Below are 15,475 nucleotides of genomic sequence, written 5' to 3'. Positions count from 1 at the left end.
TCTCACACTGGATATTAAATAACATTTAACGTAATTTCTGTCGCATATCTTTCGTATTAATGTTGTGTTTGTGGGGTTGTTTTATGGAGAACTTATCTAGACGCGAAACGAAGTGCAACCTTTGAGAAACTCCTTTATGTTGCTCAAGCGGTTGCCGTCGTTCTTCGGTTCTTGGTAGATCTGGGAGAACAGAAATGCACATGAGAAACACGAATTTCGATATATATGTTTTTATTATTCTATTTGAAGCTCTAGAGTCTTGTGCGCTTTTTGATTTGGATGAGAAGCCCACATTCCCTCTTCTTGGCTTGCTTCTACAATAGGCCAGCTGCAAAATACAAATCCTCTAGCAGGGAAGAAGGCATTGGATTGAGAGAAATGACGTTGGCGAATGGGAGCTCAGTGAGCTTCCAACAACACACAGTAAGAGTGAGGGGGTGACGCTGGCGAATCCTCTGTGAACATAGAGGCGGAATGGATCAAATGTGTCTTTCCCACCAACAACAAAACAGCCTATAAAATAACGGGTGGGAAATAAATAGGTGAAACTAATCACACTGCCAATGTGAATGGATGAAATACAGCCTATGAATCTTGAATTAGATCTGACGTCATACTTTATCTCCCAGTCTATTACCATATGGCTACATGAACTGCCATGAGATATAATCCCAAACAAAATATAGCACTGCTGAAACATTGGAAGTATAGATCTAATACCAGAGTATTGACCTGGGCCTGTAACAGTCTAGTCCATGGAGTTACAGAATATAATAGTATACAAATGAATAGAATATAACAGAACAAAATAGAATATAACCGAACAAAATATAATATAATATAACCAAACAGAACAGAATAGAAAATAACCAAACAGAACAGAATAGAATATAACCAAACAGAACAGAATAGAATATAACCAAACAGAACAGAATAGAATATAACCAAACAGAACAGAATAGAATATAACCAAACAGAACAGAATAGAATATAACCAAACAGAACAGAATAGAATATAACCAAACAGAACAGAATAGAATAGAATATAACAGAACATAACATAATATAATATAATATAACTAAACAGAATAAAATATAATAGAATATAACCAAACAAAACAGAACAGAATAAAATATAACAGAACAGAATATGAAAGAATATAACAGAACAAAACATAACAGAATAGAATATAACAGAACAGAACATATATTATAATATAACCAAACATAACAGAATAGATTAAAACCAAACAGAACAGAATAGATTATAATATAACCAAACAAAACAGAATAGATTATAACCAAACAGAACAGAACAGATTATAATATAACCAAACAAAACAGAATAGATTATAACCAAACGGAACAGAATAGATTATAATATAACCAAACAAAACAGAATAGATTATAACCAAACAGAACAGAATAGATTATAATATAACCAAACAAAACAGAATAGATTATAACCAAACAGAACTGAATAGATTATAATATATAAACTGTCACGCCCTGACCTGAGTATTCTTTGTTTTCTTCATTGTTTTGGTTAGGTCAGGGTGTGACATGGGTGATGTATGTGATTTTAACTGTCTAGGGGTTTTTGTAGGTTTATGGGTTGTTTATCATCTAGGTGTTTATATATGTCTATGGTTGCCTACATTGTTTCTCAATCAGAGGCAGGTGTTTATCGTTGTCTTTGATTGGGAACCATATTTAGGCAGCCATCTTCTCTGGGTATTTCGTGGGTTATTGTCTGTTATGTTGCACGTTAGCTCAGTGTTTAGTTAGCTGTCACGTCTTATCGTTTTGTTTAAGTGTTCTTCGTGGTCTTCCTTCAAATAAAGAAGAATGTATTCTAACCACGCTGCGCCTTGGTCTACTCCATACGACGATCGTGACAATAACCAAACGGAACAGAATAGATTACAATAATAACCAAACAAAACAGAATAGAAAAGAACCGAAAAGAATAGAATATAAATAGTAAGTACCTATTTTTCTAGAGGGTGGACTTAATAACAATAAGACATGGGGCTTTTATATAGCTATTTTCAAGGACCCAAAGTTGCTTTACAATTATAGAAATTAAAAAGAAAAACAACCAAACAAGAGTCAAAACAAAACATCAGACTAAACAAGACATGAATAAAGATAGGGGTGGGCTCAACAAAGGGGAGGAGTGAGGTATCTGTGTATGGGGAGGGGTGTATTGGGATTTGGATAGAACCCAATTTAGGGTAAGGTTTAGGGTAAGTGTTAGGTGCTACTTTCACTCTCACTGTTTGATATTTTAAAAACAGAACAGTGCACATCACTCTTTACCCTCCTTTGTACCTGTGACCAATACCTCATCAGGTGGCCACCAGGGGCAGATAATAACCAAATCTATCTATCAGACCATAAGAACAGAATCAATGGTTGGACTGAACCCTGTTAGATTGGACAATAGGTGATGTTCTCCTATAAGGTGATATAGGTGTCTCTCTCCCAGATGTGGCCACTGTCCAGACAGCACTAGGCTAGTCTGTTTGTTGTCAGAGAGCCATTTGGTTGCCAAGGGAACGCCCAACCTGTCCAATCCATCTAAAAAGCTACACAATACAGTACAAGGCTTTACTGAGTGGAGGTTTTGGTGTTGATAGACATACATTACAAATACCGCACTGTTGCTTTAAGTGTGGAGAGGGTCCCTGTCTGTGCGCTTTTGATTTCAATGTAGGCCGCTCTTGTGGTTTCTGTCTACCCTCATCTCCAGCTGTTGATCCGGGTCATATGTGTCACTGTCAAACATACATATAACTAGGCTATAGGCCTTTAGATCATGTACATTAACGTAATGCAGCGTGATGCGCTTTGGATTTCAATCTCACAACGCATCTGTAGCCTATCTGTGTCCTTTTCTGCTGTCTGTCCCACCCCCCTAAAGAATCCACAGGCTACACCACTCCCAAACCATAGAGTTCGTGAAAATAATACTAAGTTTGTAAAAAACAAAAAAACTTTGTTTTAAGAATCTCCAGAGGGTACTGATAATTTGCGCAAAGAAGAGATGACAAGCATCGGCCACAGCGAACGGTCTGCTCTGTCTGTCTGTAGGTCCTATAGCCTATCACACGCGTAAAACTACTGACATATGTGCCATCATTTGGTACTGTTTTTAGGGACAATAATCCACGTTCTCGTGACCTACAAAATAATATCTTCATGGACCAGTTGGCACAGAAAAGCGAGGTGGTGAACCGCTTCATGTCACTTTCGCGGAGGCATAGACGCGCCGATGATGGGAAGACAAACGGCAGTTCTGCCCTTACTTTGTCAGTGGAGCCCGGGCTCAGTCTCTCCAGCAGTCTGCACAAGACAACCCCATCTTTGAGGGAGGTCTGGAGAAATGCCTCGGTATCCGAAATGTTCTTTTTCTGCGATTCCAGCACCCCCAGTTTGATCAGTCAAGTGACCGTCTGCTCTGCCGAATTCATGGCCCCAGTCGAGGTGAAAAATATAACGAAGCAGTGTGTTTTTTCTTGTGTATTTCAATATCTACCACTGGTACACAATCATCCCGGACATTAAAACAAAAACATCATCCTTTCATATATGCGAGCTTTGAGGGGGACGGCCACAACGAAAGATCTCTCATTCCTTTCCCTTCTCCTTTATCGGGTGGATGCAGGTGACTCTGGGCTTGTGGAAATCCAGCGGGTCTGCTTTTCCCTCATCTGTGTTTGGTCTTTTTTTGTTCTCCAACTTGGCAAGCTGTTAGATGCAGTTCACTGTGATGCGTTCGAACAGCATACTACATGCATAGTCCTACATGCGCATCGCTGCCGCCAGCACAGCCACTCATCCGGCAGCGAATGACATCTCAGCAAGAAGGACACAAGCAGTCCAACCAGTTCTGTGACATGAGTACCTCTGCATGGCTTTGCATAGCACCAGCATAATCCTTTATAACAGTGTTGATGTAACAGTTCTGCACCAGTCCCTCCCCTTGCCCCAACCTGGGCTTGAACCAGGGAGGACACTCTGAACACATCAACAACTCTCACCCATGAAGCATCGTTACCAGGACTAGTTAGACTGGACTAGTCAGACTGACAATACATATAAACAAATCCCCATGAAGACCATTAACATGCCCATCTGACCTGTCTACTAAACTAAAGCCATTTGACCTGTCCACTAAACTAAAGCCATTTGAACTGTCTACTTAACTAAAGCCATTTGACCTGTCTACTAAACTAAAGCCATCTGACCTGTCCACTAAACTAAAGCCATTTGACATGTCTAATAAACTAAAGCATTTGACCTGACTACTAAACTAAAGCCATTTGACCTGCCTACTAAACTAAAGCCATCTGACCTGTCCACTAAACTAAAGCCATTTGACCTGTCTACTAAACTAAAGCCATTTGACCTGTCTACTAAACTAAAGCCATCTGACCTGTCTACTAAACTAAAGCCATTTGACCTGTCTACTAAACTAAAGCATTTGACCTGTCCACTAAACTAAAGCATTTGACCTGTCTACTAAAATAATCCATTTGACCTGTCTACTAAACTAAAGCCATCTGACCTGTCCACTAAACTAAAGCCATCTGACCTGTCTACTAAACTAAAGCCATTTGACCTGTCTACTAAACTAAAGCATTTGACCTGTCTACTAAACTAAAGCCATTTGACCTGTCCACTAAACTAAAGCCATCTGACCTGTCTACTAAACTAAAGCCATTTGACCTGTCTATTAAACTAAACCATTTGACCTGTCTACTAAACTAAAGCCATTTGACCTGTCTACTAAACTAAAGCATTTGACCTGTCTACTAAACTAAAGCCATTTGACCTGTCTATTAAACTAAACCATTTGACCTGTCTACTAAACTAAAGCAATTTGACCTGTCTACTAAACTAAAGCATTTGACCTGACTACTAAACTAAAGCCATCCTACCTGTCTACTAAACGAAAGCCATTTGACCTGTCCACTAAACTAAAGCCATCTGACCTGTCTACTAAACGAAAGCCATTTGACCTGTCCACTAAACTAAAGCCATCTGACCTGTCCACTAAACTAAAGCATTTGACCTGTCTACTAAACTAAAGCATTTGACCTGTCTACTAAACTAAAGCCATCTGACCTGTCCACTAAACTAAAGCATTTGACCTGTCCACTAAACTAAAGCCATTAGACCTGTCTACTAAACTAAAGCATTTGACCTGTCTACTAAACTAAAGCCATCTGACCTGTCCACTAAACTAAAGCCACCTGACCTGTCCACTAAACTAAAGCCATCTGACCTGTCCACTAAACTAAAGCATTTGACCTGTCCACTAAACTAAAGCCATTAGACCTGTCTACTAAACTAAAGCATTTGACCTGTCTACTAAACTAAAGCATTTGACCTGTCTACTAAACTAAATCCAGTTGACCTGTCCACTAAACTAAAGCCATCTGACCTGTCTACTAAACTAAAGCATTTGACCTGTCTACTAAACTAAAGCCATTTGACCTGTCTACTAAACTAAATCCAGTTGACTTGTCCACTAAACTAAAGCCATTTGACCCGTCTACTAAAACTAAAGCATTTGACCTGTCTACTAAACTAAAGCATTTGACCTGTCTACTAAACTAAAGCATTTGACCTGTCTACTAAACTAAAGCATTTGACCTGTCTACTAAACTAAAGCATTTGACCTGTCTACTAAACTAAAGCATTTGACCTGTCTACTAAACTAAAGCATTTGACCTGTCTACTAAACTAAAGCATTTGACCTGTCTACTAAACTAAAGCCATCTGACCTGTCTCCTAAACTAAATCCAGTTGACCTGTCTACTAAACTAAAGCCATCTGACCTGTCCACTCAACTAAAGCCATTTGACCTGTCTACTAAACTAAAGCCATCTGACCAGTCCACTAAACTAAAGCCATTTGACCTGTCTACTAAACTAAAGCCATTTTACCTGTCTACTAAACTAAAGCATTTGACCTGTCTAATAAACTAAAGCATTTGACCTGTCTACTAAACTAAAGCCATTTGACCTGTCTACTAAACTAAATCCAGTTGACCTGTCTACTAAACTAAAGCCATCTGACCTGTCTACTAACCTAAAGCCATTTGACCTGTCTACTAAACTAAAGCATTTGACCTGTCTACTAAACTAAAGCATTTTACCTGTCTACTAAACTAAAGCATTTGACCTGTCTACTAAACTAAAGCCATTTGACCTGTCTACTAAACTAAAGCCATTTGACCTGTCTACTAAACTAAAGCCATTTGATCTGTCTACTAAACTAAAGCCATTTGACCTGTCTACTAAACTAAAGCCATTTGACCTGTCTACTAAACTAAAGCCATTTGACCTGTCTACAAAACTAAAGCCATTTGACCTGTCTACTAAAATAAAGCCATTGACAGAATCTCCTATCCCAGTATCCCAGTTGGAGAGCAGTGGTTGGACTCTCATGCAGTTCATATTATGGCCACTAGGTTGTGCTCATAGAGCATGCAAGTGTCCTCCCTCCTCTGTCTGCCGTGTAGTAAAACCAAATCATTTGTGTAACCAACTATACCCAGGCCAGTGGCAGACTGTAGGCTATACAGCATGCTATTTCAAACAAAACCACTCATGGCAATGTGTAAACGGAACCCAACCAGTAGTAACTACAATAGTCACACCAATCAGGCCTATCAGGTAATGCCCCTTAAAACATTAATCCCTCCGTAATCCATTTACCACAGTCAACATAATGGTTACAGTGACATGGAGTTAGGCCTAATGCCGTTAAACATGATGTGTTATATGGTAAATTAGGCTGTCACTGAAAGTGCCACTCCTTGAATATGTTGTATAGCACAACGGGTTCACTATGTGCCTATCTATCTATCTATCTATCTATCTATCTATCTATCTATCTATCTATCTATCTATCTATCTATCTATCTATCTATCTATCTATCTATCTATCTATCTATCTATCTATCTATCTATCTATCTATCTTTATCTTCCTCAATCTATCTATGTATCTCTCTTTCTCTCGCTCAATCTCTCTCTTTATCTCTATCAGATTACCTACCTGGAGGAATCTGGAATCCCTGAGGGTCTCCATGGATACCACTGGAAACTGTAGTAGTCCGTAGATCTCTCTGGAGAACTCTGTGTGTGTGTGTGTGTGTGTGTGTGTGTGTGTGTGTGTGTGTGTGTGTGTGTGTGTGTGTGTGTGTGTGTGTGTGTGTGTGTGTGTGTGTGTGTGTGTGTGTGTGTGTGTGTGTGTGTGTGTGTGTGTGTGTGTGTGTCTGTGTGTGTGTCTGTGTATGTGTGTGTGTATGTGTCTGTGTGTGTGTGTCTGTGTGTGTGTGTGTGTGTGTGTGTGTGTGTGTGTGTGTGTGTGTGTGTGTGTGTGTGTGTGTGTGTGTGTGTGTGTGTGTGTGTGTGTGTGTGTGTGTGTGTGTGTGTGTGTGTGTGTGTGTGTGTGTGTGTGTGTGTGTGTGTGTGTGTGTATGTGTGTGTATGTGTGTGTGTTGCGTGTGTGTGTTCGTGTGTGTGTGTATGTGTGTGTGTGTGTGTTCGTGTGTGTGTGTATGCATGTGTGTGTGTATGTGTGTGTGTGTGTCCGTGTGTGTGTGTATGCATGTGTGTGTGTGTGTGTTTGTGTCTGTGTGTGTGTATGCGTGTGTGTGTGTGTATGTGTGTGTGTGTTCGTGTGTGTGTGTATGCATGTGTGTGTGTCTGTGTGTGTGTATGCATGTGTGTGTGTGTGTGTGTGTGTGTGTGTGTGTGTGTGTGTGTGTGTGTGTGTGTGTGTGTGTGTGTGTGTGTGTGTGTGTGTGGTGAGGAAGTTGTTCTTCTAAGGCCCAGGTGCTTATCATGGTGTCTAAACAGGCATTGTCGAGGGACACCCCAGAGCCCTAAGGTCCTGTCACCACCAGCCTGTTACCAAGGCTGCTACTGTGGGGACTGCCCCAGGTCTCTCTCTCTACTTACATCTCTCTATTGCTCTCTTTCTTTCCCTCCATCTCTTTCTCACTCCCTCTGCTCCACTTTTCTAATTTCCACTGGGCCAGTCAGATTTTTGCAAAATGTGTTTTTCTCTAAAGTAACATCCCACTGGGCACAAACTGGTTGAATCAACGTTGTTTCAACACAATTTGTCAACGTATTGTGACATGGAATCCACATGGACAATTCATTGGATTTGGAAAAATAGTCGTCAACTTAAAGTTTGGATTTTTTGGGTGAAATTTCAACCACGGGACTATGTCATCATGTGAGCCACATTTCATCATAAACAAACCTTGTATAAAAAAATATGTTGAACTTGTACCTTTAAAACAATGTCAGATCTTCAACGTTATATCCACTATCAGAAAAAAACAACAACAGGCTGTGCAGCACCTCCTACTGGAGAGAGGATCTATCTACAGCTACCCTTTGGTGTCCCATCCAGGGTTTTAACCAAGCCCTTCTTAGCTATGACATTTTTCACTGACTATTACCAATGAGAATGATTGTTGAGGGATCTCCACTTAAAAATGAAGTAGGGCAGGTTAAACAGAGCAAATGAAATGTGACCATACTGTATCACTCGTACTGTATGTCATCAATGATGCTAATTAGACATCTATAGCATTTGTAAAGTCATCAACAGTTATTGCTTTAGTTTAACCCAGGATTCAACAAAAACATAGGCAATACATAGGCCTAGGATTTCAAGCTCTGGTTGATTTAAAATGTAATGATATTTAGGGATATTTAAATGTGTTTGGTTGTCAACGCAACCACATATCAACATTTGAAGGAGATGCATCTTCTGCTTAAATAGAAGGGGTTGAAGCCAGTGGCTCAGACCGATCTCCTATAAATGTTAAATTTGGTTGCGTTCTCAACCAAACACAATTAAATACAGCTTTTGTAATCCAGTAAATTGCCTAAAGTTAAGGCCATCTTACAAACTAATGTAGCATTCAACCTTAAAATGGTTATCACGTCCATGGCCACATTTTGGGGTTACTGTAAATATAAATGTCTTGTCATGTAATCATATAAAGCGTGTATGTTCAAGATTGAATGTATAGCTCATTGCAGGTCTGTAGGGACCTTCACAATTGCTGTAATTATGGGATATATATATATTATATATATTATTTATCTATGATATCTTGCACCATGTACTTTTAATGTAATCTCAACTGCATTCCAGGTCATTTGGTTATGCTATTAGATGAAACACAGTGACAACACATTAATCTGTTGGATAAATAAACAGCATATCTGACATGTATTCCCATTTGATCAATGCTGCGCTTTTAAATGGTTGAAAGAGCAGTGATAAACATTTGGGTGACAACTAAACCAAAAATCGGACATTGCATTGTATAAATAAAGTGACTACGGTTGGGTTGGATGCACGCTGTGTTAAGAAGCAGTGTGGCTTGGTTGGGTTGGATGCATGCTGTGTTAAGAAGCAGTGCGGCTTGGTTGGGTTGGGTTTCGGAGGATGCGTGGCTCTTGACCTTCGCCTCCCCCGAGTCCGCACGGGAGTTGTAGCGATGAGACAAGACAGTAACTACTAACAATTGGGGAGAAAAAGGGGTTAAAAAAAGTGACGAATGATCCATTTATTAAAGTGTCCAGTGATTGGGTCTCTATGTTAGTGATGGCTGTTTAACAGTCTGATGGCCTTGAGATATAAGCTGTTTTTCAGTCTCTCGGTCCCAACTTTGATGCGCCTTCTGGATGATAGCGGGGTGAACAGGCAGGGGCTCGGGTGGTTGATGTCGTTGATTATCTTTTTGGCCTTTCTGTGACATTGGGTGCTGTAGGTGTCCTGGAGGGCTGGTAGTTTGCCCCCGGTGATGCGTTGTGCAGACCGCACCACCCTCTGAAGAGCTCAGCGGTTGCTGTGATACAGCCTGACAGGATGCTCTCGATTGTGCATCTGTAAAAGTTTGTCAAGGTTTTGGGTGACACACCAAATTTCTTCAGCTTCCTGAGGTTGAAGAGGCACTGTTGTGCCTTCTTCACCACACTGTCTGTGTGAGTGGACCATTTCAGTTTGTCTGTGATGTGAACGCCAAAGTCCACTCACAACGAAATATTACCCAATTATCGACGAGGCCGAAAGGAAGAACCCGGTAGGTAACGGGACGCCGGCCTTATGACATGGCGTGCCCAGTGGGTAACGGAACCGAAATGACATGGCGTGCCCAGTGGGATGATATAATCTAATTTATTTTCTTACTTGACTTACAATATTTTTACTTTCTTGCTTTTTTGTCCTTCAGAAGAAAAAGAACAGTCAGATCCCATGAATACATGAATAGTGAGGTCATAAAGGACCTGTATAATTCAGATCAGGGGAAGTCCACAGACAGACAGGGCTCATTAGTAGTAGAGGAAGCAGAGAGAGAGAGACAGAGAGAGAGGGGGGGAGAGAGACATTAAACAGGCATGACAAGAGACAGGATAGGATAGAGAGACCAGAAGGGGGGAGATGACCCAAAACAACAGGTGGGGACGGAAATGGGCTATGAGAGACAGTGAGAGGGGGAGAGGGGGAGATAGAGAGAACAAGGCCGTGGGCTCCCTAACTGTCTGAGAGGAATGTCAGAGACAAACAGCCCTCCGCCCCAGAGATACAAGGGGGAAGAGATGACCGGGGGGAGATGGGGGAGATCCAGAAGGGGGGAGAGGGGTAGCCCTCCCTTTACTGATGAGCTCTGGGGATGAGGGGAGAGGGGGAGAGAGAAGAGAGAGAGAGAGACAGAGGGGGAGAGGGGGAGAGTGGCAGTGATGGGAGCAGGGGGAGAGAAAGAGAGAGAGAGAGAGAGAGACAGAGAGAGACAGAGGGGGAGAGCTATTAAGGAGTCCAGAGGAGGGGGGAGGATCTCATCCTTAAGAGAGATCCAGGGGAGCAAAGAGTTCCAGAGAGGGGAGAAACTCAATAGAATAATCCGTTATGGGGGGAAGACAGGGAGGAAGAGAAAGGAGTATCATCTCCTCCTTAAAGTCCTGAAGAAAGAGATTGCCGTGCCCCACTCACGCGCCCGGGAGGAGAGATGACGAGGCGTGCGGGCTGCGCTCCTGGAGTAAGTGGGGCTGGAGAGACACCACATCACACTGAGGGAATGGGGTCAGGGGAAAGTAAACGGCGGGTTGTTGAGAACTCGGAAACCCTGGAATGGGGGGGTCGAGGGGGTTAGAAAGTCGGAGAGAACGGCCAGGTCAACGGCATGGAGAGAAGAAATCCTCGTGCTGAGAGATGAGCGTCAGTAACATCTGGATCACCTGCTGTGGGCAGACCTGCCCAGGAGGAAAGAACAGACACTCAGCAACATAAATATGAACTATTAACATGTCACACAGTGAAACACCATACGGGTTGTTACCAATGATCCTGTCACGCGTGTGCGCATGTATTTGTGTGTGCCTGTGTGTGTGTGTGAGAGAGAGAGAGAGAGAGAGAGAGAGAGAGAGAGAGAGAGAGAGAGAGAGTCATAAGAAGAGTGTGTTTGGGGGGGTAAGTCTCTGAGCATAAAACTAATCTCCCCCTCTCCTTTCTTCTCCTCTCCTCATCCCCCTCTTCCTCACCATCTTGCCTCTGCAAGAAGAGGATGTGTAAACAGCTATTTTTATTTTTATTACTATTTTATGACCAACTTCCTCGTGATTTATCATAATGCAGAAAGTGGCCTGTGCTTCACTACTATTGTGTGGGAGAGATAATAACTTAATAACTCATATTATGATCCTCTGACACAACAAACATGTACACACACACATTTCCTTGTGGAGACCGGCAAAATGTCCCCACTTTTCCTTTTTTTACTATCCCTGTGAGGACTTCTGGTCCCCACACAGATAGGAAAACAAAAAACACCTGCATGTCCACAGAGACACAAACACCCACAGACACACAAACACCCACAGACACACAAACACCCACAGACACATAAACACTCACAGACACACAAACACCCATAGACACACAAACACCCACAGGCACACAAACACCCACAGGAACACAAACACCCACAGGAACACAAACACCCACAGACACACAAACACCCACAGGAACACAAACACCCACAGACACACAAACACCCACAGACACAAACACCCACAGACACACAAACACCCACAGGCACACAAACACCCACAGACACACAAACACCCATAGACACAGATACACATACAGACACATAAACACCCACAGGCACACAAACACCCACAGACACACAAACAGTAGAAAATGTGTGTCTATTCCTGTTCTGTGCATTCAAATGAACTGAGAACTGAAAGGAGTGCATGGACAAGACAAGACCAGAGTGAAACAGTGGCAGGTGTACACACTCCTCTGGATTCTCGCACTCTCTACATTTACATTTACATTTAAGTCATTTAGCAGACGCTCTTATCCAGAGCGACTCTATATCTCTCTAAGTTCCTATCCTTCCACTCTCTATATCTCTCTAAGTTCCTATCCTTCTCTCACTCTCTCTATCTCTCTAAGTTCCTATCCTTCTCTCACTCTCTATATCTCTCTAAGTTCCTATCCTTCCACTCTCTATATCTCTCTAAGTTCCTATCCTTCTCTCACTCTCTCTATCTCTCTAAGTTCCTATCCTTCTCTCACTCTCTATATCTCTCTAAGTTCCTATCCTTCTCTCACTCTCTCTATCTCTCTAAGTTCCTATCCTTCTCTCACTCTCTCTATCTCTCTAAGTTCCTATCCTTCTCTCAAAGTGTCCCCACTTTCTCCTTTTTTTCTCTCTAAGTTCCTATCCTTCTCTCACTCTCTCTATCTCTCTAAGTTCCTATCCTTCTCAGACACACTCATCACAGACTCTAAGTTCCTATCCTTCTAATCTCTCTAAGTTCACTATCCCATCACTCTCACCCACTCACACTCTCTAAGTTCCTATCCTTCTCTCACAAACACCCTCTATCTCTCTAAGTTCCTATCCTTCTCTCACTCTCTCTATCTCTCTAAGTTCCTATCCTTCTCTCACTCTCTCTATCTCTCTAAGTTCCTACACCTCATCACTCACTCTCTCTATCTCTCTAAGTTCCTATCCTTCTCCCACTCTCTCTCTCCACAGACACACAAACATCACTCTTCTCTATCAGTAGAAAATGTCTGTCTAAGTTCCTATCCTTCTCTCACTCTCTCTCTCTATCTCTCTAAGTTCCTATCCTTCTCTCACTCTCTCTATCTCTCTAAGTTCCTATCCTTCATTCACTCTCTCATCTCTAAGTTCCTCTTCTCTCACTCTATATCTCTCTAAGTTCCTATCCTTCTCTCACTCTCTATATCTCTCTAAGTTCCTATCCTTCTCTCACTCTCTCTATCTCTCTAAGTTCCTATCCTTCTCTCACTCTCTCTATCTCTCTAAGTTCCTATCCTTCTCTCACTCTCTCTATCTCTCTAAGTTCCTATCCTTCTCTCACTCTCTCTAAGTTATCTCTCTAAGTTCCTATCCTTCTCTCACTCTCTCTATCTCTCTAAGTTCCTATCCTTCTCTCACTCTCTCTAAGTTCCTATCCTTTTCTCTCTTACTCTATCTCTCTAAGTTCCTATCCTTCTCTCACTCTCTCTATCTCTCTAAGTTCCTATCCTTCTCTCTCTTACTCTATCTCTCTAAGTTCCTATCCTTCTCTCACTCTCTCTATCTCTCTAAGTTCCTATCCTTCTCTCACTCTCTCTATCTCTCTAAGTTCTATCCCTATCCTTCTCTCCTTCTCTCTCTATCTCTCTAAGTTCCTATCCTTCTCCTCTCTCTCTAAGTTCTCTCTCTATCTCTCTAAGTTCCTATCCTTCTCTCACTCTCTCTATCTCTCTAAGTTCCTATCCTTCTCTCACTCTCTCTATCTCTCTAAGTTCCTATCCTTCTCTCTCTCTCTCTCTCTCTATCTCTCTAAGTTCCTATCCTTCTCTCACTCTCTCTATCTCTCTAAGTTCCTATCTCTCTCTCTCTCTCTCTCTCTATCTCTCTAAGTTCCTATCCTTCTCTCACTCTCTCTATCTCTCTAAGTTCCTATCCTTCTCTCACTCTCTCTATCTCTCTAAGTTCCTATCCTTCTCTCACTCTCTCTATCTCTCTAAGTTCCTATCCTTCTCTCACTCTCTCTATCTCTCTAAGTTCCTATCCTTCTCTCACTCTCTCTATCTCTCTAAGTTCCTATCCTTCTCTCACTCTCTCTATCTCTCTAAGTTCCTATCCTTCTCTCACTCTCTCTATCTCTCTAAGTTCCTACCCTTCTCTCACTCTCTCACCTTCTACTCCTCTCTGTCACTCTAATCGTAGTTCAGACCACTCCAAACAGTTAGTGTGTCCAGATGTGTCTTCTAACGTCTCCTCCATCTTTATCATCAACTATAACACACACACACACACACACACACACACACACACACACACTGCCTCCCCCTCTTTCCCTTAGCTCTATAACTCACCCAGTGACCTCGCTGTCATCCTCCAACCCCACAGGGAACAGAGAGGCCACATGACACCTGGTTAACAAACCGACACACACACTCACCAAGGCCTGTCCATGGTCTGATAACCATAAACATGTCACCATGATATTAAAAGTGTGGTCTCTGAGTGGTTCAACCAAAACTCAACGATATTCAACCAGGAGAGGCAAGACACATCCCTCTGAAGTCCATGGCTTCCTCTCCAGAGGAGAAACGTCAAACAACTACTCAACTGGCTATCAGTGGCCTGTGAGTTTTAAGCAAATATACTGAACAAAAATATAAATCTAACATGTAAAGTGTTGGTCCCATGTTTCATGAGCTGAAATAAAGATCCCAGAAATGTTCCATATACACCAAAAATGTATTTCTCCAAAATATTGTGCACAAATTTGTTTACATCCCTGTTAGTGAGCATTTCTCCTTTGCCAAGATAATCCATCCACCTGACAGATGTGGCATATCAAGAAGCTGATTAAACAGCATTATCATTACACAGAGGCACCTTGCGCTGGGGACAATAAAAGGCCACTTTAAAACGTGCAGTTTTGTCACACAACAAAATGCCACAGAAATCTCAAGTTTTGAGGGAGTGTGCAATTGGCATGCTGACTGAAGGAATGTCCACCAGAGCGGTTTCCAGAGAATATAATGTTTATTTCTCTACAATAAGCCGAGGCTTAGAGAATTTGTCAGTACATCCAACCGACGACGTGTAACTAGGCCAGCCCAGGACCTCCACATCTGGAATGTCTGAGACCGGCCACCCGGACAGCTGATGATGTCATTAATATAATGGCACCAGAGGGAATGGCTGCTGTTTTATTGGCTCCTAACCAACTGTGCTATTACATTTGTTTTCGCATTGTTTGTAGCTCATTTTGGACATAAAGTTTCTGCTACCATCTCTTATGACAGAAAAGAGCTTCTGGAGATCAGAACAGCGATTACTCAACTTGAACAGGACAAAGAATCCTACTACACCGGCTCTGAAGCTGG

The 15,475-nt window shown here is 41.9% G+C and overlaps 1 protein-coding gene and 1 pseudogene across 1 annotated transcript in view; one reads left to right on the top strand and one right to left on the bottom strand.

The window, feature by feature from the left end:
* Window positions 1-3,652, bottom strand: part of LOC135519459 (rho guanine nucleotide exchange factor 7-like) — a 59,784-nt pseudogene extending 56,132 nt beyond the window's left edge.
* LOC135519031 (CRACD-like protein) overlaps window positions 1-15,475 on the top strand; it is a 555,588-nt gene that overhangs the window by 385,754 nt on the left and 154,359 nt on the right. The gene's annotated exons all lie outside the window — the stretch shown is intronic.

Source organism: Oncorhynchus masou, chromosome 29 (genome assembly GCF_036934945.1).
Source record: "Oncorhynchus masou masou isolate Uvic2021 chromosome 29, UVic_Omas_1.1, whole genome shotgun sequence".
NCBI classification, from domain to species: Eukaryota; Metazoa; Chordata; class Actinopteri; order Salmoniformes; family Salmonidae; genus Oncorhynchus; species Oncorhynchus masou.
The sequence above is the reverse complement of the archived record's forward strand: the minus strand, read 5'-3'. Positions and strand labels throughout refer to the sequence as shown.